The 24,474-nt window shown below is 36.8% G+C and overlaps 1 long non-coding RNA gene across 1 annotated transcript; it reads right to left on the minus strand.

Moving 5' to 3' along the window:
* Nucleotides 1–839: 839 nt before the first annotated feature.
* On the minus strand, nt 840–22,716 carry LOC134793449 (uncharacterized). Its single transcript, XR_010144548.1, has 4 exons — nt 22,585–22,716; nt 20,410–20,518; nt 2,884–3,020; nt 840–1,178 (listed from the first exon to the last, which is right to left on the minus strand). It is a non-coding gene; the product is annotated as an uncharacterized LOC134793449 (long non-coding RNA).
* Nucleotides 22,717–24,474: the final 1,758 nt, after the last annotated feature.

Raw genomic sequence — 24,474 nt, forward strand, 5'->3', positions numbered from 1 at the left:
TTATTCACGTTCATAAACCAAGTTGTACTTTAACCATATTTAGAAAAGTCCGTTTTTTATTACTGGGTGGAATTAGGGATGAAAATCCCGGAAAAAATCAAATGCTTATCGATCATTTCACAAAATTTAGTTTTTCCGGTTTTTTTCCAGTTTAGGATGACTCATGTTAGACCGGGCTGTGGCCGGGCCGGAGCTTCCGGAGCTTCGTTTTCTATGCAAAGCGTTATGTCATCACCATGCAGGGCTCGGGAATGGCACGGTGCGGGCCCGGCCCGGTCTTGCTATGTGCAAAGCCCTGACCCCCCGGAGTTTCTTCACAATTTTCACTATGATATTGATGCATCAAGGTGATTTGTTTACAGTACCTATGTTTACAGATGGCCTACCGCAAAACGCGTTAATCGAAATTTCGTTGTCTGCCTCTCTGTCGATCGAATGGCCAAGAGTGTATTAGGCCCTGGGTTGTGCTATTATTATTAACACTTTAACTGTCCCTCGCCTTCACTACTGACATGGACCGATACGTCCGTGCATTACAGGTAATGCACAAATACAAATAGTTTGACGGTGCATGTCATGTAATGCACGGACGGTAACGCCCTCTACGCAGGGTTTTGCGTAATATTGCCTATTTCCTGCCTCAAACTACAGTGCGACAGAAACCAGTAGAAAATAAATGAGGGCGCCACTTTCTACGTTACTATCCCTTTTTTGACGTAAAATGCTTAAACATGGCAACAATTTAGTATTGAATATTTATAGTTCCAGTTTATTTAATTTCTACTATTTTATGTCGCACTATACCCAAAGGCACTAACTACTGAAATAATACAATAGTACTCTTTGTATATATATTTTTTATAATAAACTGAACGGGCATTGGCTCTAGTCACACCTGATGGAAAGTGAAAACAGAGCCTAAGATGATGGAGCTTACCGGCTCAGTAAGTAATAGCCTATTCACTCTTGCTTTAAAGAGACCGAGGTCAAATTTCCCAGGAAACACAGATGACGGAAGCGCATTCCATTCCTTAATCGTCCTTACCAAAAAAGATGAGGCAAATCGTTTTGTGCGGACAAATGGAATATTAACAACGAACGGGTGCATTCGCTCCTCGCGCCTGGACGTCCGGAAAGGGAAAGCTGGGATCAGGTCGTGCAATTCTTTTGCGCACTCCCTAGAAACACCGATAGACATGTAACTCGTCGGCGATGATATGAACAAGACTTTGTAACTTTGATTTGACAGCCATCGCCAAAAAGTATATGAGCCCGGCGCTCTATCGAGTCCAGGGCTGCCAGCTGATACTTGGCGGAACCGTCCCATAGGTTGCAGCAGTATTCCATGCACGAAGGGACCTATGCTTGGTGCCGCCTCACCTTAAATATTAGGACATCAAGTTTCTTGGCAGCAGTCCTGGACTCAATAGTCGACCCGAAATTTAGGTTGGATTATTATTGTTCTAATACAAAGGCCGCAATGAGATCATAGAAATGATCATATATATGGAACCCTATTTGATAGCAATCCTACAATTATGATCATACACGCCAAATTTGTTAAAATTGTGTGTGGTACTATACAGCACGTCCACGGATGATTTTGTTATTTCTTTTGCGGTATATATTCATGAAAAGAAATGTACTTTTATGTACTTATGTTTTTAAAAAATGTACTCGCACGGTTTTGGCATAGCGACATACAGGTCGTGGTCGTGCTGAGTAGATACTGCCTGGCACGACCACACTATATTTATGGTTAATTTAATGTCAAATGAATACAAAACAAATGTACTCAAATTGTACTATGTACAAGCACATCAAAATGTGACAGTCATACTGCAAAAATCGCTGTCATGATTAAATAAGAGCACCGTGAACAAAGTTTTGTACGGTGCTCTAAAAAGGTGAACGTCTGATTTAGACGGCGCGCGAACTCGCATGCGACTTTCATTAAATTTTTTTGATCGGCTGGTTGAAATAACTAAAATCTCATGAGAGTTCGCGCGCGCATAATGTCTAAATGTGGGATCATCAATGTAAAGGGACCTTATTGTCGATGGCGTTTACGCCGCACTGCGACGAGCAGCGTTGTATTTGTATCGGAGCATCGTTTATAATGGCGGAAACGATGCCACCAGCCGATCAAAAAAAATATAATGAAAGTCGCATGCGAGTTCGCGCGCCGTCTAAATCAGCCCTTAGGTTCACCTTTTTTAATCATGACAGCGATTTTTGCAGTATGACTGTCACATTTTGATGTGCTTGTAGATAGTACAATTTGAGTACATTTGTTTTGTATTCATTTGACATTAAATTAACCATAAATATAGTGTGGTCGTGCCAGGCAGTATCTACCCAGCACGACCACGACCTGTATGTCGCTATGCCAAAACCGTGCGAGTACATTTTTTAAAAACATAAGTACATAAAAGTACATTTCTTTTCATGAATATGTACCGCAAAAGAAATAATAAAATCATCCGTGGACGTGCTGTATAGTACCACACAAAATTGTTGTTATTACACCATCATCTGTAAATATGTAGTTAGTTAATAAATTTGTGTGTATGCCTACTAACATTCGTTGAAAGATTAAAATTAAAATGACGAAATTGATCCTTTGTTGGTCTTAAATCAATTTAATTTAATTTTTAATCATAGGGTAATTAAATAACAACAATTTTAACAAATATGGCGTGTATGATCATGATTGTAAAATTGCTTTCAAATAGGATCCCATATTATATTAATATGATCATTTATATGATAGTTTAATTAATTGCCTTGTATTTTTTAGAAATCATAATTGCCCCAATGAGGGTGCCATTGGACGGTCGACGCAGTCTTAACTAATAACATCTTATTGACATACATTCTTACATATCAAACGAGAAAGAATAAACATTTTTTTTAATAGGTAGGTAGGTAGGTAGGTAGATAGGTATATCTTTCTTTGACGTGGCTGCTATAGTCTTCAGGATTTGATTTGCCGTGTGATCATCGCTTTCCGGTTGCAACTTGATGCCATCGAGGAATGTCCATAGTATATATATGAAAAAAAAATTATAATACCATTCATTGTATGACAATACCTTCTACTACTAGAGGGCATTCCGGGAGTGGGCAGTCAACGTTAAAAAATGTTCAAACGCTGGAAAGTGCAGGGGTCAAAATGTCCATACGGAACCGGCTGTCTATGCAACTAGACGTAACTAGAAGGAGCCCCGCTTCGCGGGGCTCCTATTTCTCGGCGGTTTGCCCTTCGGGCATCTGAAGCTACCTAACGAACCTAACCTACCTACTTTTTGCCACATAGACAGCCGGTTCCGTATGGACATTTTGACCCCTGCACTTTCCAGCATTTTAACATTTTTCACGTTGACTGCCCACTCCCGGAACGCTAGAGGGCACCTTTAACCTTCTTTTGGCAGTGATAATAATATATCCTTACAAAAATAGGTTAGGCGTCTAATTGTGTATCAACGATATTTTCAGTGGCTCATCTCTGTAGCTTACTGTTATATATATACTAGCTTTTGCCCGCGACTTCGTCAGCGTGGAATTATTAATTTAGGTAGGTAGCTATTATTTTATTCAATCAGTTAAAGGGTGATTTCTTGAATGAAAATAACCCTTTGTCGTTCCCCGGGAGTCAAACTATCTCTATTCTATGGTGTACTTTCGTTTGGGCCAAATACCTTTTGCCAAATTTCACTTCCCAACAAACTTATCGCAATAGTTTCATTTCCCAAAGGAACCTTTAGCAAAGTTACACTTCGCATATAATTTATTTGGTCAAATTATCACTTGGCATGATTTTACTTTGTCAAATGTTGTTAGGACAAAAAATTATTTAGCAAACGATTTTTATTGGCTAATATTATATTCCAAAAAAGCCGTTAAGTGGGTTAGGTTAGGTTTACAGAAACGAAATGCTACTAGAAAAGTGGGTTTGTTTAGGTTCGAACTGCGATCCTCACAGAACCGAACTGCTATCAGAGAAGTGGGTTAGGTTAGGCTAGAACTAAGACCCTTACAGAAACGAAATGCTACTAGAAAAGTGGGTGGTTTTACCTCCTTTTCTACATAGTGCACCATCTACAATAATCTTTCACCGGCCCCCATAGAAATCGGTATTTTTTTTCTTAAAAATTATAATGTTTATGGTTCAACTAATCACATCCGTAGGGGGAAGCGGGGCAGCTTGGTACACCTTTTTTTGAAATCGATTTTAGGCCTCAAAATGAACTCTAAACACTTTGATACATTACATGGGACACTTTGATACATCGTTTTGGGGTACTTTGGCACGTGAATCAAAGTGCCCCGTAAGTGTTTCAAACTGCCCCGCAGAGCACACTTTACAGATCAACTCAGTTAGCTGACCAGTAGTAAACTTTTTAAACATTACAAAACGTCTATTAAGTGCGGTGCTATTAGAACATACTACAGTTATGTCAAAAATGCATTTAATTCGGTCGACCGCGGTGCTCTATTAGCAGAAGTAAAAAAAGAGCTACCAGAACTTTACAAATACATTTGGCAATGCTACGGAGCACCTTCAAAATTACTTTTTGGAAATGATATTATCTTGTCAAGTATGGGCTGCCAACAGGGAGATCCGCTTGGGCCTGCCATTTTTAGTTTGGTCATTCACCCCATCATCTCTAGTCTAAATTCAAAATTCAATTGTTGGTACTTAGATGACGGCTCCCTTGGCGGAGACGCACTAACCGTACTACAAGATATACAATCTATCATAGATAAATTTTCGAAAATCGGGCTTGCATTAAATTTCACTAAATGCGAAATTTTTATTCCAGATCACGTTCCATTGAATACAAAAATAGATATACTAACAAATTTTAACGCAGTTTTACCTAATATTTCCGTTCATTCAAAAACATCCCTCACCCTTTTAGGCTCACCAATTTTTGACGAATCAATCGCACCCGTCATTAACTGTAAATTAAATTTATTCAATAATACATCAGACCTCCTATTTAAAATAAATCCCCATATGGCTCTTTTCATCATTCGTTTTTGCTTATTTACACCCAAATTTATGTATTTACTCCGCAGTTGCCCAATTTGGAAATTTCCGTCCATCCTGTCTTCCATAGACTCCTCCCTTCAGGCAAGCCTTTCCAAAACACTGAACATTCATCTCGACAATAGTTCATGGACCCAAGCGGTTCTACCCATAAGGCTGGGTGGACTGGGCGTTCGCACTTCGGCCAGTTTGGCTCTACCCGCGTTCCTGTCCTCAGTATACGGCTCGCTATCTCTCGTCGGTATTATTTTAAACCTTCCTCAGATACCTGACGATGAGATAGCGAATCTAAGTGAGGCCAGGGAGGCCTGGTGTGAGTCGTGTCCGGGTGAGGACATCCCAGTCGCCCGTCACATTCAGCGGGCTTGGGACTCCCCTCCCTTAAAAGCAGCTCATACCACACTTCTTCAGGATAGTCCGGACGACTTCGAACGTGCCCGAATTCTAGCCGTATCAGCCCCCGAGTCGGGCCATTGGCTACAAGCACTCCCTTCCCGTCACATAGGCACCGTTTTTGACCCAAGTAACTTGAGAATAGCTATATGCTTAAGGCTTGGGTCTAAAATATGTGTCCCTCACACTTGCGCCTGTGGCAAAAACGTCGATCAGCTGGGCCGACATGGCCTTTCATGCCCCAAAAGCGCCGGCCGCCTATTTCGCCACGGTACCATCAATGATTTGGTCCGTCGGTCGCTTGCCACCGCGTCTGTGCCTGCGATTCTCGAACCCGCGGGCATGGCGAGGGACGATGGCAGGCGCCCCGACGGGGCCACATTGGTGCCGTGGAACTAGGTAGGGCCCTGGTGTGGGACGCAACGTGCGTAGATACCTTCGCACAGTCCCATATCCAGGCGACCCGCACCCAGGCCGGCGGCGCGGCTGACCAGGCCCAGGTTCTCAAGCGCCGCAAATATTCGTCCTTACTTAAGGACTACGAGTTTGCGGCGCTCGCGGTAGAGACACTGGGCCCTTTTTTTTTTTTTTTAAGTTTATTTATTCACTTTAAATTTTAATACAATTTTTTACATGCATGCCACTATTGGAAACCTCTAGGGTTTATGTAATAGTTGGCGAGATCGCGCGGTCCAATCCGCGTTTGCTTAATACTATTATTAATTAATACTTAATACTATTATTATTTATTACATGCTTAGTTGTGTTTCGGTAAACTTAAATTAATCTATGAATATCAAAATCTCTGCTTCTATTTTATACATTAGTCTAGACTTAGGTAGTATTTTTTTAGGATTGGCATACATTTGCCGTGATTTTCAACAATGTTAATGAGATCATACTGTAAATTCTTAGGTAAGGTGTTTAATATATATGGGAGTAGAAATTCAATTACTCTTTTACCGTATACATTGTTACTTTTTGGTGTTGTATATGAGGGTAGATAGTCTAAGGTACGTAAATTACTGGGGCGATTTTTTTTATCTAATGATGGTATGATTTCACACTCCTCTGTTACTAAGGACAAACAAAACCTATCAAAGACGTTAATAACTTTGCAATGTTTAAATAGGCCCTTTTTATCATTTTTATACTTTTCTCTAATTTTATTCGGTACAATTGTTTTCAGAAGTGCCGTTTGTAGGTTATAGATTTGTTCCAAGTAGGTTTTGTATGTCCGCCCATAGCTTGTGATACCATAACATATAATTGAGTCGGCGAGTGATAGGTAAAGCATACGTAGTGTATTGTATGGGAGTTTGTATTTGAGCAATGTCAAGTTAGCCATGACGGATCTAAGTTTTGAACATATGCGATCTATGTGCGGTCCCCAGTTGAAGTTATTATCTATAATTAGGCCTAAATAGGTGTGGTGGTTGACAAGTTCGAGCGTTTCGCATTTACAGTTATTGTTAGGGTTATGTAAGCAATAATGTGTGTGTGCTATGATGTTAGGGGCCCGTATTTCTTTAGTGTATGGCGATCGTATGTGGATAATTTTAGTTTTTTTTGCGTTTATTGTGAGACCTACGTCATGAGCCCATTTGCATAGCAAGTCGAAGTTATGTTGCATGATTTTTTGAGCTTCGAGTAAATCATGATGGGCAGTAAGTAGGCACGTGTCGTCAGCAAATTGGTATACGGAACCCTCGCTAAATATGTTGCACATGTCGTTAACGTAAATCAAGTATTCGGTGGGACTGATTATGGAGCCCTGCGCCGTGCCCTCTTCCGTGCCCAGCGGGTCGCTGAGCGCGTCGGCGATCTTCACCCTTGTGTATCGGTTGCTATGGTAATTCTGGAACCAGTTCAGTAAGGGTCCTTGTATACCATTTTGCTGTAATTTGGAAAATAAAGTGTTGTAATTCAAAGTATCGAATGCCTTGCTGAAGTCAATAAGGGTGGTAATTACATGTTTACGCTCATTTAAGTAGCCATTAACCTCGTTTGTAAATTTGGTTAATAATTGAGAGGTACTCCGATTTTGTTGGAAACCATATTGTTTGTTATTGATTATATTATTACTATATAAAAATCTGTTTAATTCACTCCCGATGTATCTCTCAATTATTTTGTCTATACATGGTAGAATCGTTATAGGTCTATAATTATTGCAGTCCGTGTACGGACCTTTTTTGTGGATAGGGCGTATGATGCCGACCTTTAACCTGTCGGGGAAGGATGACGTTTTAATACAGGTGTTTATTAGATGAGTAATTAGGGGCGTGATTTCATTTATGATGTATTTTAAGTCTGAAACACGAATTTTGTCGATGCCAGGGCTTTTATTATTATTAAGTTTTTTTATTATATTACATACGGAATGGTTATTGGCTTGCTTTAATCTCATAGTTACCTTAGGAATATTACTATACGGTTTATGGTTCAATAGGGGTGAGTCACACAGACCACATATAGTCTTTACATTATTTCTGAATTCATTTGCAAAAATGTTGGTTAACAAATTAATATCATTTTTGAAATGTTTCGTAATTATTCTATCTATGCTTTTACTTATTCTACCGCTCAATCTGTTAATAATATCCCAAACTTTCCGTGAGTTTCTAAAATTAACACATATTTCATTTTTTATATAATTATTCCTAGTATTCTCTATACATTTATTAGTTTTATTCCTATATTTATTATATAATAGCCGTTTTTGCTTATCGTTCACATCTTTACGCCATATGTTATATAGTTCCTGCCTTTTATTACACATATTAATTATTTTACTATTTACCCATTTGCAGGTTGCTCGTTTGCTTAAATTACGTTTTGTTACATAACTACATTTATCGTATGTTTGCGTGAATTTGTCGGAAATAAAGTTCATAATATCGTTGGTGTTGTTGAATGCAAGGGCGACACTCCAATCGATTTTTTTAAGTTCACAATGCACTTTTTTATTGTCTAATTTGTTTACTAATTGTGGCAGGTCCTTTTTGTTGTCGATATCGGCTCCGCAGGTGATTACGCAACCGGTTATCAGGTGGTCGGCGAGCGCGTTGTTGATAACGGCGGTGTACACTTCGCTGCAGTTTATGCTGCGCACGAACACGTGATCGATGCATGATTTCGTTATAACCTTATAACCTTGGTCAGCCGACATGCAGGCCTTTGTGAGAGCCCTGTCGGGGCGGCTGATTGACGCCACAGGGGACCCCAGAGCTGGCGCGTATTTCTCGCAACGAATCGCCCTGGCGGTTCAGCGAGGAAACGCCGCCAGCGTAATGGGTACCATGCCACAGGCGGACCTGCTAGAGGGGGTATTCTTTTTATAATTAGGTTTTTATTTTATAGGTAAGTTTCTTTTATTTTAGTTTTAATTTTAATTTCTTTGTAGTTTTAGTTTGTTTTAATAAGTTATTTTATATTCAATATGTTACATTCGTAAGTTAAAGTTAATTATGTTTGACATGTTGGTATATAGTTATTTCGGCGTTTTTTTACACGAAGTAAAATAAAAAGTGCTGACAACCAGTTATTAAGCAGGTGCACTAAAACTACAAAAAAAAACTTTTAATGAAATCAGTGTCAGTTTTTCACAAAAAGCTACTTTGGTTGTTGGTTGTAACAAAAAAACTGGCAGGGGCACTTAGATACACTAGAGGGGCACTTTGACATGTTCAAAACTGCCCCAATCTTTATTGTACCAAAGTACCCCAATGGTCAAATAAATGAAAAATAATTTATTAAAAATATACTATTAAGTATTAAGTACTTTAAAATAATAAGCTTACTCTATTACTGAATAAACGTACTAAGCGCTCATTATGATGTTCATCCGGTAAAGTCTAAAATTTCGCACCACAACTCGATTAAAAAATCATAATTTATTTACTATGCGACCGCGGAAACACGTTTTCACGCACTAAGCGGCAACGGCTGGCAGGAGAGATGTGCCGAAGCTGGTACCTCACTCACACATACAAAGCCACGTTTTAGTGTTGCAGAAGGTGAACATAAGTTTTTAGTTAAGGAATTAGTGTGGGTGTTCAAAACTGCCCCTTGTGCCTATCTGCCCCGCTTCCCCTTGTAAGGATCATTATTTATTAATAGCTTATATTTTGATCATTCTTACTTTTATTTATGATTAGCTTATAAAAGAGTATCAATTGACTCATACTTGTCACTGGTTCCCGCCATTTTGAATTGTTATAAAAAGGCCGGTATAGCAGTGACAAGTGGCCAGTTCGAGTACGGACAAGTTAGAGTGAAGACGTCTTGAATAATTGATTGTAAATTGGTTGTTATAATGTTTGTAACAAATGAATAAAGTTAAAATATTGGTACAAGTAATAGTTTTCATCATCAACCCGGTAATAACCCAACAACTCAGAAGTTGGATCCAACAAAAATCGATAGGATTTTTGCCACGCCGCACGAACGTAAGGTTTCTTTTCTTTTTCGTTTGTATCAGTGAGTAAACTATGTTTATCGGAAAGTGTATTAAATTATGGTAAGTCAGTTTTTTATATTTTTATTAACTCCATTTTATTTTGAATAAAATTGGCTTGATAACCTACCGTCATGTCTGTATTAAATATACTGTATAAGATAATGATGATGATTTGCCCAATTTTGGTATATGTATGTGTAGAAAGAACGTACGAACGGATGACAGGTAGTCTCGTTTATAATAAAAATACGAAATTTAAAATTTACAGTTGTCATTTAAGCGTTTTTGAATATTACATATGAGTTAGTGAAAATTAGATCAAATGTCATTATAATGCTTCTATCTTATCAAACTCGATTGTATGATGGTGTACCACATCGATTATATCAAGCTCAGGCTAAGGACTCATTATTTAGTTTTGTTGCGTAGCAAGATAGCATAGTACAACTGTAGTAGCAGACTACAGTAGGATATTGTTTTATGTACATTAAGATTTACGATCTGCTGCACCTTTTGAGATCAATTTGCGTTACTAAAATTGTATGAATACACTGGCTTTGTAACCGTGAAACCGATGAGTAAACTAAAAATAAAATCTTGCCAATTGAATACCTCTGAAGTAAACCCCTGATGCGTTTGTATTAGCAATGCCTCTAGTACGAAGTTTTTAAACGCGATTTGCGTCAGTGTATAACTTAGTACTGTTACGAATGCATTTAAGAGATTTTTTATTAAAATGTTGGGCATTATAATGTATGAGCTTTCGGAAATCCACTTTAAAATTATTCTGATCACTATGTAAGCTTATTCATAATATTGCGAATCAATGCGCACAAGAAAAGAAAATGACGTGTCGATCTAAGTTCAAATTGGAAACCATAATGCAGGGTTACGTTATGTAACTTGTGTACTTAATGCTATTAGCTATTAATATGTTTTTTTAACCTAGTGGTTTTATACTGATACCGGATTTCATTCAGCGACGCTGTCCAACGCAGCATTACTTAAAAAGCCTAGCCTCGATGAAGCTAAATGACTAGAACACGTGTTTATAATTATCTCCCTTCTTGTATGGAAATACAACACCTCTATGACATGTTGGATGTTAAACGTAATAATAGTATAACTCAGAGTTGGGCACTTGTGATTGCAATCTGTGTGTTAAACTAAAATAAAGCTTAGTCACATGATTTAATAAGGAATAAAGTAGCGGTCGTAAAACGAACCTTATTTTAATTGTATCAACTAAAACTTTAGTTTGAGTAACCATGATAACCATCTGCTCGAATAATTAAAATACTTTCAAACCATGATCGATGATAAAATCATAAGTGTGTCATATCGAATTCAAGCTAATTGGTAAACTCATTTTTTCAAATTGTACAAAATAAGTTGCCGTCATTAAAACTAACGTTACCATTCTCATTTTTTTTAAATTTAACTAACTAATTTTGCCCAACTCTGGTATGGACATACATCTATATTAAATCTCCAGGTTATGGAGCGTATGTCGTTTGTTGAATACACGAGTAGTAACTCGTTAACGAATGTACTTATGTAATATAGCATAAATAATATGCTTCTATTGTTTTTCTATTGCCCACTCCTCAAGATACGTAACTCGTAACTTTGTGCGTAGAGCATTAAAGTATTTTTTGTGTCAATTTACACATACTAGATATCGTGAACTTGAATCTCAATGGATTCAATTTAATAACAGGTCACATTTTGTTTAGACTGTATAACTTTATGTCATCATGTCTAAGTTTTATGACTAACTAATGTAATCAGCTTTATCATAACAACCTTGTAAGGGCCAGTAATTTTGGCACGAGTACATAATCATTGTATATAAATCTATGTGTGTTACCATGATGACCATGGAGAAATACGAGGTCGATGGGAAATCGATATGCTTAACTATTTGATATAATATTTGATTGCGAGATACGCATACGTTAAACATTTAGAAACTCCCCCCCTTATTTATACCCCTTTATTTATAGGATGTGAATCATAATTTCAGTGTTTTATCTGACAGTAACGTTTGCTATTTCTGTTTGTTTCTGTAATAGTAGTAAATCATACTTACCTAAATGAAAAACAAAGGACCTTAATTGGAATAATAGTGTATTCTGTGGATATCTTTGAAAGTTGCGTGTAGTCATATGTAGAGTCATATGTAGAGTCATATGTAGAGTCATATGTAGAGTCATATGTAGAGTCATATGTAGAGTCATATGTAGAGTCATATGTAGAGTCATATGTAGAGTCATATGTAGAGTCATATGTAGAGTCATATGTAGAGTCATATGTAGAGTCATATGTAGAGTCATATGTAGAGTCATATGTAGAGTCATATGTAGAGTCATATGTAGAGTCATATGTAGAGTCATATGTAGAGTCATATGTAGAGTCATATGTAGAGTCATATGTAGAGTCATATGTAGAGTCATATGTAGAGTCATATGTAGAGTCATATGTAGAGTCATATGTAGAGTCATATGTAGAGTCATATGTAGAGTCATATGTAGAGTCATATGTAGAGTCATATGTAGAGTCATATGTAGAGTCATATGTAGAGTCATATGTAGAGTCATATGTAGAGTCATATGTAGAGTCATATGTAGAGTCATATGTAGAGTCATATGTAGAGTCATATGTAGAGTCATATGTAGAGTCATATGTAGAGTCATATGTAGAGTCATATGTAGAGTCATATGTAGAGTCATATGTAGAGTCATATGTAGAGTCATATGTAGAGTCATATGTAGAGTCATATGTAGAGTCATATGTAGAGTCATATGTAGAGTCATATGTAGAGTCATATGTAGAGTCATATGTAGAGTCATATGTAGAGTCATATGTAGTCAGAGCTATACATAGCTATACGTTGAGTGGTTTTCATGTAAAGAGTCGATGACGTATGTCCAGACGCTAGTATCAGTAGATAGGAAGCGCCATCTTAATCTTGTGGAATCGATGTGTTTGTGTAGGTGTACACAATATACAACGCACGTGGATGGACGTGTGAGACTTTAATGCACGTGGATGAACGTGCCAGACTTTAACGCACGTGGATGAACGTGTGAGACTTTGACGCGCGTGGATGAATGCGCTAGACTTTTATTCCAACTTTCATGAATATATTTACAACAATTTAAAATAATTAGTCAACCATATATCAGTATAATTTAATCATAAAAACATAATAAACAGTAATAATAAAAAGCAAAGAAAAATTTATAAAATTTCTACACGTCTATTACTAACATGTTGAGTAATGAGTTCTCATCTGAGCGCAGTTTAGATTAAAACGGTATGAAATATCATATTATGTGTGTTATACACGAGTTGCTAAAATCCTAACATTTTAATAATACTTTTATATTCACAAATAAAAAAAAAAGAGACGAAGGAATTAGATACCGACACTTGAATAATAAAGGAAACAACGATTATCGCTCGTTCGTAAATATAAAATTACATGTAATGGAAATCGATACACGCGTAGATTAATGATACCTGTTTTCTTAATGTTCAACTTGAACTTGGCTGGGCGCGTGAGCCATAGAGATTAGACATTCATAATGTAAAATATATATAAAACCAATGGTTATTACTGAGGAATATACGGTAAATTCTCTGCAAAAGAAATAAAATGTTGTTATGTTTAATTCATAAGTAAAGCTTTTAAATTTACACGGGAAGTCATTTCTTCCATTATTTCAATCACCATAGTACAACATCATTATGAAGTTTTATATATCAAATAATAATTGATAAGGTGCTTCGCTTTTAATATACTGTCAAACTGTTCAATATTACTTGACAATTAAACATGATTATTATGCATATGTGAATTTACATATTTTTATATTCTAATACCGTGTTCGATAATCGATAATTCATAAGAAAGTCCCATTTATTTGAATGTCAATTTCAATACAAGTTATAAAGTTACAAAAATTAAATATATCGTTTTTATTTAATGAGGCTTCAGAATACGGTCCTTAATTTGTCTTACTTTAATTATTTACGAATATCTCGATCTAGTAAAATAGTATTATAAATAATATGCAAGATAAACTGTATTCTATATACCCACACTTTATTGTGTCCAGGGTTTTATACGTGAATTATAACAGTAATAATATTTTCCTTGTGACTAACGAATTAATTTATTAATAAGTCTTATTTTCGTATAGCCAGAATAATTTTAATAATAAACATACTCCAAGCATACATACATAATTACATGCATTAATTGTCGAATCTGATTTAATTAGTATTATCATTAATAAGTCTTTAGATATGTCCGAATAAGGAATTAGGATAACAAATGCACCGTAATACCTATTAGACTTTAGTTTCCTTAAAAAAAAAACACGACTATAGCTGGAAATTAAATATTTGGTATTCAAACTCAACTACAATAATAAACTTGTTGGTTCAGATAAAACCTGTTGAAAAAAACATAGTATTTCTTAGTCACTTTGTAACATGAATATTCTTCGATCTAGATTCGCTAAGAGTATTGTTATAATGACCAAATACTTTTAAAAATAAATCGCAATGTAGATGTTCATCATTCATGTGGAATAATTAATTAACTAGTTTATGTCTGATGTTTAAATCCATTTTATGTGATGAGGAATTTGTTCTTGTAATGAAGTTATGAACTTCTGTAATAAAATTATTCATTCGTTCATTCAAATTTACAAAACCTAACGGTTACTTAGTTTATGTTCTTATACCTACTTGATGGATCTTTAATGGCTAAGGTGTGTAAGCAGTTCAAATGAGGATTAGTCGGTCGCATTCATATTAAAATATAAAACTTTGACTGTTGATAATAGCAGGTTAAAGGACAATAGAACTACCTCTACAATAAGATTAATTTCTTATCAATTAAACTCTTCAAACGAATTCAGTCATAATATCTTAATAAAAAAAATCGTTGGCAACAGGTAACGTTCGAAGTAATATCAAAAGTTTGTGTTAATTTAAATCAACATATTATATCATCAGATAACCAGTAGCCCAAAAAAAAAATCATAATCTGTCACTTATATTATTATTATCAAGATGTTTTTATATCTTGGCATAATTATGATTGCATTCATGTCAACTACGGGCTGGGCCCGAAGATATAAAATCAGAACCATGCATTCTTTATAGAGATGTGACACTTATGTCCTCCTTATTGCGCAATACATGATATAGTGAATTGTGGACTATTTTATTTACAAATATTATAATAATTAATACAAATTAGGTACAATTTGGTAGCCATGTCGTTAATGTACTAAAATAATTGAAACGTGAAACAATAAATTCATAACATGCTAAAATCGATATAACGATTAAATAAATCAATGAAACAAAAAACGAGTATTCAATAATAATTTAAAAAAAGGAAGTTTTAATTTCATATATCTAAAGAAAGTCTTGAAAGTTTCAGAACGACCCAGGAGCGTCCAGGTGAAAGGGCCAGGGTTTGGTATTCCATTACCACCCAGGAGTGCCCAGGTGAGAGGGTCGGGGTGTGGAATCACTTCCGACCCAGGAGTGCCTAGGTGAGATGGCCAGGGTAATGATATTCCTGTTCCTTAGCAGAACTAAGGTGCTTCTACGCAGAAGTACGTAACGATCGTTGACTACACCGCAGAGTCTTCGAATGCTGGCATCATGGCACGCGAAGCTGCGGCTAGTAGCGGCACGAGATCCGGTGCCCCGTGTTGCGCAGCATCAGCGTGGTTGGCGGCAGCTTCATCCAGGATAGCTTTAGGTTTGTCGACGGCACTATCGCAGTGGGCAGAACTTGCGTGGTCGGTGGCACCATTGCAGTTAATGAGAACGTGGCGTCGGTTAGGCAGACGGCGCAACCCGCGGTGACGCAACTATCTTCTGTTGGGGAAGTGATCCATGTATAGCGGTTTGAATATTTACGTGCGAAAGTGAATGGTGTTGTGTACGTATATTATATTATATTTCTTGATCATAATTATTGAAATTTAACAAGTGTTAAAGAAAATTTAATAATGCTAGATTGCGTAATCTTACAGATAATGAAACATAGTGTACCGTCTATTACGCTTATCGTATGAATTTTCTATTGTTTAATATACTACTGCAAGCCGAACTAATTAAATTTATTCGTTTCTATGTTGACATATAGTTTCTTTAACCTTGATAACAGACTTGTAAAAATTCTTCGAAAACCATAATTTGAACGATTAATAATATTATGTTTTGGTATCGGCCACCTATTTCCTAATTATCATTAATTATCATTTTATTAATGCCTAATAATTAACAATATTACACATTATAATCTTATTAATAGTATATGTATATCGTGAAATCATGAGTGCACATGAGTATTACGTGTTTGTAATTTTATTTTCTGTTGTTACTTATTATTATTTAATATGCATATTATGTGCATAAATATCATTCACATAGTAATATTGGATCAGTGAATCTTGGTTTGTTTTAATGTATACATTTTGATTCATTATTTTCATAAATTGGTCTTTATTTTTATCATTTTAACTATTTTATATTAAGGTTTGGCGAAGGGTCTCGCCTCGAACAGGATGGCCGAGCTGTAAGGATCATTATTTATTAATAGCTTATATTTTGATCATTCTTACTTTTATTTATGATTAGCTTATAAAAGAGTATCAATTGACTCATACTTGTCACTGGTTCCCGCCATTTTGAATTGTTATAAAAAGGCCGGTATAGCAGTGACAAGTGGCCAGTTCGAGTACGGACAAGTTAGAGTGAAGACGTCTTGAATAATTGATTGTAAATTGGTTGTTATAATGTTTGTAACAAATGAATAAAGTTAAAATATTGGTACAAGTAATAGTTTTCATCATCAACCCGGTAATAACCCAACACCCTCTATGCGTAAAACATAACCAAAGGTCGGGATTAAGTATTTCAAATAAAACAAAAATAAAAATATCTATTGGTAAGTATGTAAATTGTATCCCATGCAATGTTATGCTTATTTGACTAAATAATACTTGGTAAAATGAAACTTGTCCAAGTAATTATTTGCTAAACAATAACTTGCCAAAAAAGACTATTGCTAACTGAAAAATTGCGATAAGTTGTTTTGCCAAACATTTTTTTGGGAAATGATAATTTGGGAAACATAGTTTGGGATGTGATACTTTGGGAAACGTTTTTGGCCCATTCGTTAGTAAACCCTATTCTATACCCAACTAAATCGTGCACCAGCGCCGGTACTACACCGCGCGGGCGGGACAGTTCCTATTGACAAAGTTTGTTGTGCAGTTGGTGTTAAGTCCCCATACAAAACACCACCCCTTTAAGGGATGATTTCTGGAATAAAAACTATCCTATGTCCTTCCTCGGGACTCAAACAATCTCTATACCAAGTTTCAAATAAATCGGTTCAGCGGCTTAAGCGTGAAGAGGTAACAGACAGACAGACAGCCACACTTTCGCCTTTATAATATTAGTATGGATGGACATGCACTAGTTCAAGGACGTGTAAGGGCCATTTTATTTAAAGTTGTCCCATACACTTTCTTTTTCATATTTGGGATTTTTTATGTTATTTCTACTCAGAATCATGAGCTTTTTTGATCCTAATAGGAGAAAAAAAGTGTCCCGAAATTTCCATAAAATTTTCGATCTTTACATTCCGTGACTGCCATACAAAGTCTATGAAAAATGGTACCGGAATGGAAATAAAAACCTTGGCACACTTTTTTTCTTCTATTAGGATAGAAAGAGCTCGTGATTCTGAGTAGAAATAACATAAAATTTCCCAAATTAAAAAAAAAGTGTAGGGGACAACTTTAAATAAAATGACCTGTAAGCGATAAGATAGAGATTCCGTGTCGGTAATAAAAGAGATAGATAGGTATATTAATAGTTGATCGCTGGCTGTTCACATTGCACGAGGACTCTCTTTAAAGTACTATGCCTTATGGGAAACAGTCGAAGAGATAGCTCAGAGCCGGAAACCGCTACCAACTTTTAGTATGTTGTTGCGCATGGTATTGGGTCTCCAAAACTGCCGGGAGACAGCGGCGCCGGCCATCTACTTCAGGCCTTCAGCGGAATGATATCATCAAAATGACTCCCGTCTCGTTGCGAATATTGCATATTGCACCCAAACTATACATGGCACATACACGTGTGGGGTATTAAATGAAAGCTAATGAAATATTCTATACTTCATTTATACAGTGTGTACCAAAATATACAACAGTTTACAAAATAAACAAAATGAGGTAAAAAATATTCGATTATTTGGATTTTATAACCAAACCAAAAGTCGGACGTTAAAGAAATGTACTACAACATTAAAGATGACATCTCAAGGCATACACTGATATCAAAAAAATTCAAATTTGACCAAATATGTGGAAATTATGAAATGAAATGTATTATAAGTCACCTAAACATTGTTTGCAGAAAAAAAATATGGTTTAAGAGCTATAAACACAGGAATACCATTTTTATGAAAAAAGTAGGTGTATATCGATTTTATAGCTAAACCACAGAATAAATGTGTCGCTTAACTTCAAACTCGGGTAAATCCATTCGACCCTCTCAGCAAATATCTACCCTATTACCTTTTCTTAATACCAAAATCGCATAATCTGACAGATGGATTTACCCGAGTTTGAAGTTAAGCGACTCAAATAATAGTACTATCGTACAGAAAGGAAACTTCCTACAAAACCGAAGTTTGACAGCGGTTCAGGGTCGAATCATGCTATCCCTTTCTAATATATGGCACTATCTCTTTCTGCTATTTAGGGTTGTCAAAATTCAAGTGATTATCTTATCTGTGGTCGTGCATGCAAAAGGAAGTCAAGTGGTGCCAACCCTAATAATTGCTCGGAGCAATGCTGAGCCGAGCGGAGCCGAGTTTGGCCGAAGTCAGGAGTTTCGCACCCCTGGCTAAACTAAAAACGTTAATAAAATGTTGCGTATAATATTCAAGAAACCAGTTATTCAACTATACATTACAATTTAAATTTTAAATTTCCGATAAAAACTGTGAAAGTTGTAGAAAAAAAACTAAAGCGCGCCAACAATTCTACTATTTTTGTATTTGTATTTGTACAATTCTATCTTAATGCGCTCTTATTATGCAAAGAATTGTTCTAATTATCGAGTATTAAATGAAAGGACATTACATAAAATACATGAAAACGACATTTTCGACTGGAATCTTAATTTATAAATTGAATTTGCTTGTTAAACAAGCAAACGAACTGTACCTTCCTCCTTTGATAGTTGGTTAAAATGTGGCTTTTGTCACCTGGGCTACAAACACGAATGAATTGACACCTCGTTTATTAAATCAGTTCAGTAGTTTCATGTAAACAGTACATGCACGCATAGACAGCAAATTCTGCCGTAGTTGAGCACAAGATTAAAATTAATTAGACCTTTATTATCATTGCCTGGCACTACAAATATAAACTATAAACTCTGTGCGGAAAGAGAAGAGTCGTGGAACATAAGGGAATCAATACATTCTATGAGTCGTCTCTCTCCGCACAGACTCTAAGAGAAATAAAAAGCAGGTAGTACATCATTTCTCTAACATTGAAACCCTCAGGCCATAGAGTAACTGTTAGGGGCTTAGCGGGCGTCGCCTCTATGAGTTAGCAAGATGCCTTATGGAGGTTTCAAATGACCAGAGGGCTGACCTGTATGTATTTCAGAGGATCAGAGGGAAAATACTGCCAGCCTTCACAGCCTTGAAGCCCTTGCAACACTCAAGATTCCACTTTTCGAACTACTCGCTACGCTCGTAGTTAAAATTTGCTTCTATAAAAGGCTAATCGAGGCTGAATGAAGTAGATGGTCGGCGCCGCTGTTTCCCGGCAGTTTTCGAGACCCAATGCCATGTCCAACTACATACTAAAAGTTGGTAGCGGTTTCCGAATCTGAACTAAATTCCCATAAGGCAGTGCACTATTACACTCTTTACTCGCAGCGATAAAAGCTGTCAACGATAAAATCGCTCAGCGGTAGGTACTCGCTAAGCGATGTTCGCTTGGCGGTCGGAGAGACAATGCAACTAGAAAAAATAGTCGTATTGTTTTACCACATCTATATCGATATTACTAACGAACCTCTGTAACTCGAAAAAAAAGAAACTGTATTTCTACGTTTCTATAATTACCTGCCTAACACGAATTTTTAATGTGTTTTTAAGACGAACAAAAACCTACAAGAACCTCTCTAAGTCGATGCCCTCTATAAGACGAAACCTCGTTAACACGAAGTTTTTGGCGTTTCCCTTGAGATCCGTGCTATCGAGGTTCCATTGTACTTCTATTCTGTGACTAAGGTTACAATACTTAATTCACGAAGGCTGATATTTCCTTGTAGACCTTGTTAACCTTAAATACAGTGTTTAAAACGTCAAACTCGCATTCGACCACTCGCTTTATAGCCGGGCGACAAAACTATCAGAAGTAAGTACCAGAACTATACTCGCTTCTCGCTGCTCGCGCGCCATCTTATTTCTAGTTTTTAGCTCCAATCGCTTCTCGCTCATCGTTCTTGGTGAAACCAGTGCCAGTCCATTGAACCTTAAAAAATAATATATTATATTTACATTTATAACAGGAGGTACTATAAATATACCAATTATTTTACACTACTGAAAACTGCAACTAAAACGTTCGATATGTTTCGGAAATGTTTGGGCACAGTCATTTATAAGGTCAAACATGCCTCCCATCACCCATCCAATTAAATGAAATGTTCCGTATGGTGTATGTATAACTGTATACAGGTGTATAAAGACGGGCCAATAACAACTGCTTTGTAGGTATCTATTGTTTTATTTTTGAAGATTCTCTACCTAAACCTACGTAAAATTGACACCAACTACGCCATTTTTGGTACTAGCATCCCGCCCCGGCTCCGCACGGGTTACAATACCTTAACAAATCATACACCTAAATCTTCCTCAAGAATCACTCCGTTGATAGGTGAAAACCGCATGAAAATTCGATCCGTAGTTTTTGGGTCTATCGCGAACTGACACACAAACAGACGCGGCGGGGGACTTTGTTTTATAAGGTGGAGTGATTATATACTCGCTGTGGCCAAGGCTTTGCCCGTGTGGAATTTGGTCAATGTCTCTTCCTTCGTCTCCCCACAAGGGAGGATATAAATAATAAATAATTAAAAGCCTAAGCCCAAACACCTATTAAATACTTGGCATGGACAAGTTACATTCTGGTCTTCATGAAAAAGTTCCATTCACCAAATAGCACTGTTTAAATGCAAATGTAAATAAGTTTTTGGCAAAAATTTCATTTTTGGTACAAGCTTTTATCGCTGACTGTACTTTTCTTACGATAGACAACTAATACTCATCGAGACAATTCTAAAACCCCTACACACACACAATTAGGTTGCTTTGTTTCATCACAGAGTTCCTATGGCCACCTGCTGTCTCCATCATCAGATCAGTTCGACAGTACCATAATATTATTGTATTGTCATCAGAACTACATACAGCTGCCAATTTTCATGACGCTACGATCCTTGGAAGATGGTTAAATTAGTTACCTTAGATTCCATTACATAGTTAGTTACATACAGGTCGACCTAATAAAAGCTTTAAAAAAAAATACTATCATCATTCAGGCCTTTAACATCTTGACAGATGATTTATGCAGCGTCTGTAAGCGAGGAACAACGTCTCTCGTGGCTGTATAAGCCAATGCGGGACCGGCATTTGCGACCGCATTTGTGGCAGTTGAAGCTGGGAGCCATGTCGGCATCATCAGGTGGATTGTGCCTCTTTACGCGTTTTCGGGAAATGTTTCATGAAACCATGCTTTGTCGTGGAAAAAATATACTATAAGTACCTGTATATAAAAGATTTGAAAATCTTTGGACATACCTACTGTACAGTAAATAATAATCGTATTTACTTTATTCCTCTTCAACTCGATACCTCCACCCTTTCCCGAGATAAAGGGTCTTGACATACAGACGGACGGACGGACAGACGGACGGATGGACAGACGGAAAGACAGATAGACACACGGACGGACGGACTCACAGACGGACAGACGGATAGACGGACAGACGGACGGACGGAAAACGAATTGATCCTTAAAGAGTCCCGTTTTTTTCCTTTTGAGGTACCGGACCCTAAAAAATTACTTCTGCTTATCATAGCACTCTTCCTTTGGACATACTGTATACCTAGTAAATAATAATACTCGTATTTACTTTATTCCTCTTCAACTCGATACCTCCACCCGTTCCCGAGATCAAGGGTCTTGACAGACGGACGGACGGACGGACGGACGGATACACGGATAGACGGACGGATACACGGATAGACGGACGGATTCACAGACGGATAGACGGACAGACGGATAGACCCACCGACAGGCGGACGGACAACGAAGTGATACCTAAAGGGTCCCGTTTTTTCATATCTGTAGTTAATGCAAATGCTCTATTTGTCAAAGTAAATAAAATCTCTTCACACGATCAGGGTTTTGGGCATGTTTTGGGGGACAAAAACATGGAAATAACTTGGGTGCGCATGTTTCGGATAGATAACGAAATCCTAAAATACAGGCGGATAACACAAACAACCTACACCATATTATACTTAAGCAAATACCTTAATTAGTACATTTTATGTTGTTATGTTACTCTTGCGTAGGTATTTATTCATACTTTAGTAGCTTTCTATAAATAAGATCACTATTTTTTCTCTTGACATGTTTATTTTACTATTCGAAAAACATGACAGCGTCAAATATTTAAAAGTCGAAAAAAGTATATAATTACGTAAAAAGGCTTAAGATAATTAAGAAAAAACCGGACAAGTGCGAGTCGGACTCGCCCGTACGATGTTCCGTACTTTTTAGTATTTCTTGTTATAGCGGCAACAGAAATACATCATCTGGGAAAATTTCAACTGCCTAGCTATCACGGTTCATGAGGTACAGCCTGGTGACAGACGGGCGGACGGACGGACAGCGGAGTCTTAGTAATAGGGTCCCGTTTTTACCCTTTGGGTACGGAACCCTAAAAAAAGTAAAACCGACTTCAAGCCTTCATCAGCAGTTCCACTTTATCAAATGGCACTTTGTAACTGTAAATGCTTAGTTATTTAGTTGATGAAAATACAAAACTCGCTGTATGTATGCTTATAAGATTTGAGGAGTTCCCTCAATCCCTCATGGAACCTATCATCAGACTAAACCTTGATAAAAATGTTCTTTATAAATCTTACGGGCTTAGTAAACTTAACCAAGAGTACAAATCGCCAAAGTGAACTATGCATCGTTAAAGAGTTCCGTTTTAATCATCGTCAGCAGTTCCATTTCGTTAATTGTCACTTTAACTGATATAAATAAAAACTGAATGTAAATACCTACTTGCTTTATTGATGAAAACACAAAAAACGCTATATGTATGCCTATAAGATTCGAAGAGTTCCGTGGATTCCTCATGGATCCCATCATCAGAACTGGGATAAAAACGGGACCAACTTGGAACTATGTATATACTTCCAAACTAAAAACTAATTTTCCAAATCGGTTCACCACCACCAACCGGTTGAACTTGTAACCTAAGTAGAGGTTTACAAAATTAAATATACTTAAGGTCACTGTGGGCAAGACCGGCATACTTTTTTTTCACTTTGGAGTGATCTAGTTAATTTATTAACCGTTACTACCGTTATTACCGTTAATTATTAACCTACATTAACGCTTGTAATCGCATACGATGAAGAATTTAATAACTAGTAGTTCGCCCCGAACTGAGAACTCGCGGTTAAGAGCCAACAGGAGTGGTCATTCCTCCATACAAACGTAGTCCTCGTTTTCCTCCGTGGTTTTTGAAGCTAGAGCAATGATTTTTTCAACACAGATTAATATTGTCAATATCTGTGTCGGACCGTTTTGCTTTTTTTGATATTTTTGTTTTTTAAGGCGCTAGAGCCCTTCAAAAACGGCCAAAATGGCCTAATAGACTATGCCGCAATGAGAGGCGTGGTATTCAAAACTGATATCAATTAGCCAAAAAAGCAAAACGGTCCGACACAGATAATTTCATAATCATTTAGATTTCCAAATTTGGTTACGATTGGTTAAGTTTTGGGGGAGGAAAAAGAGGACTACGAAACCTCGATTTTTGTCATTTTTACGCAGGATTTTTCGCCTCAGCTGCAGTTGTCCCTATCGCACTAATTTTAGGGGCGGAGTCAAGTTTCTAAATACGTACACAGCCAGAAAAGTGATGGGCAATAGTCGACATTTAATGTCGATAATCTAGTGATGTAAGAAGTTATCGATAAACCGTCTTGTGTGAAAATATCTAGATCCTAAGATACAAGGGGTTTGGGGTTGAGAGTAGGGAACACATTTTTGTAGTTATGATATACAATCTATTATGAACTTTTTGATTCTAATATTGTAATTACGACAAAAATATATTGTAACCTATTTTTGTCTCAAAAAAAAAACGGGGAAGGTGTACGGTGAGTAGAGACATGACGTAT

The sequence above is a fragment of the Cydia splendana genome, chromosome 9 (genome assembly GCF_910591565.1).
Source record: "Cydia splendana chromosome 9, ilCydSple1.2, whole genome shotgun sequence".
NCBI lineage: Eukaryota > Metazoa > Arthropoda > Insecta > Lepidoptera > Tortricidae > Cydia > Cydia splendana.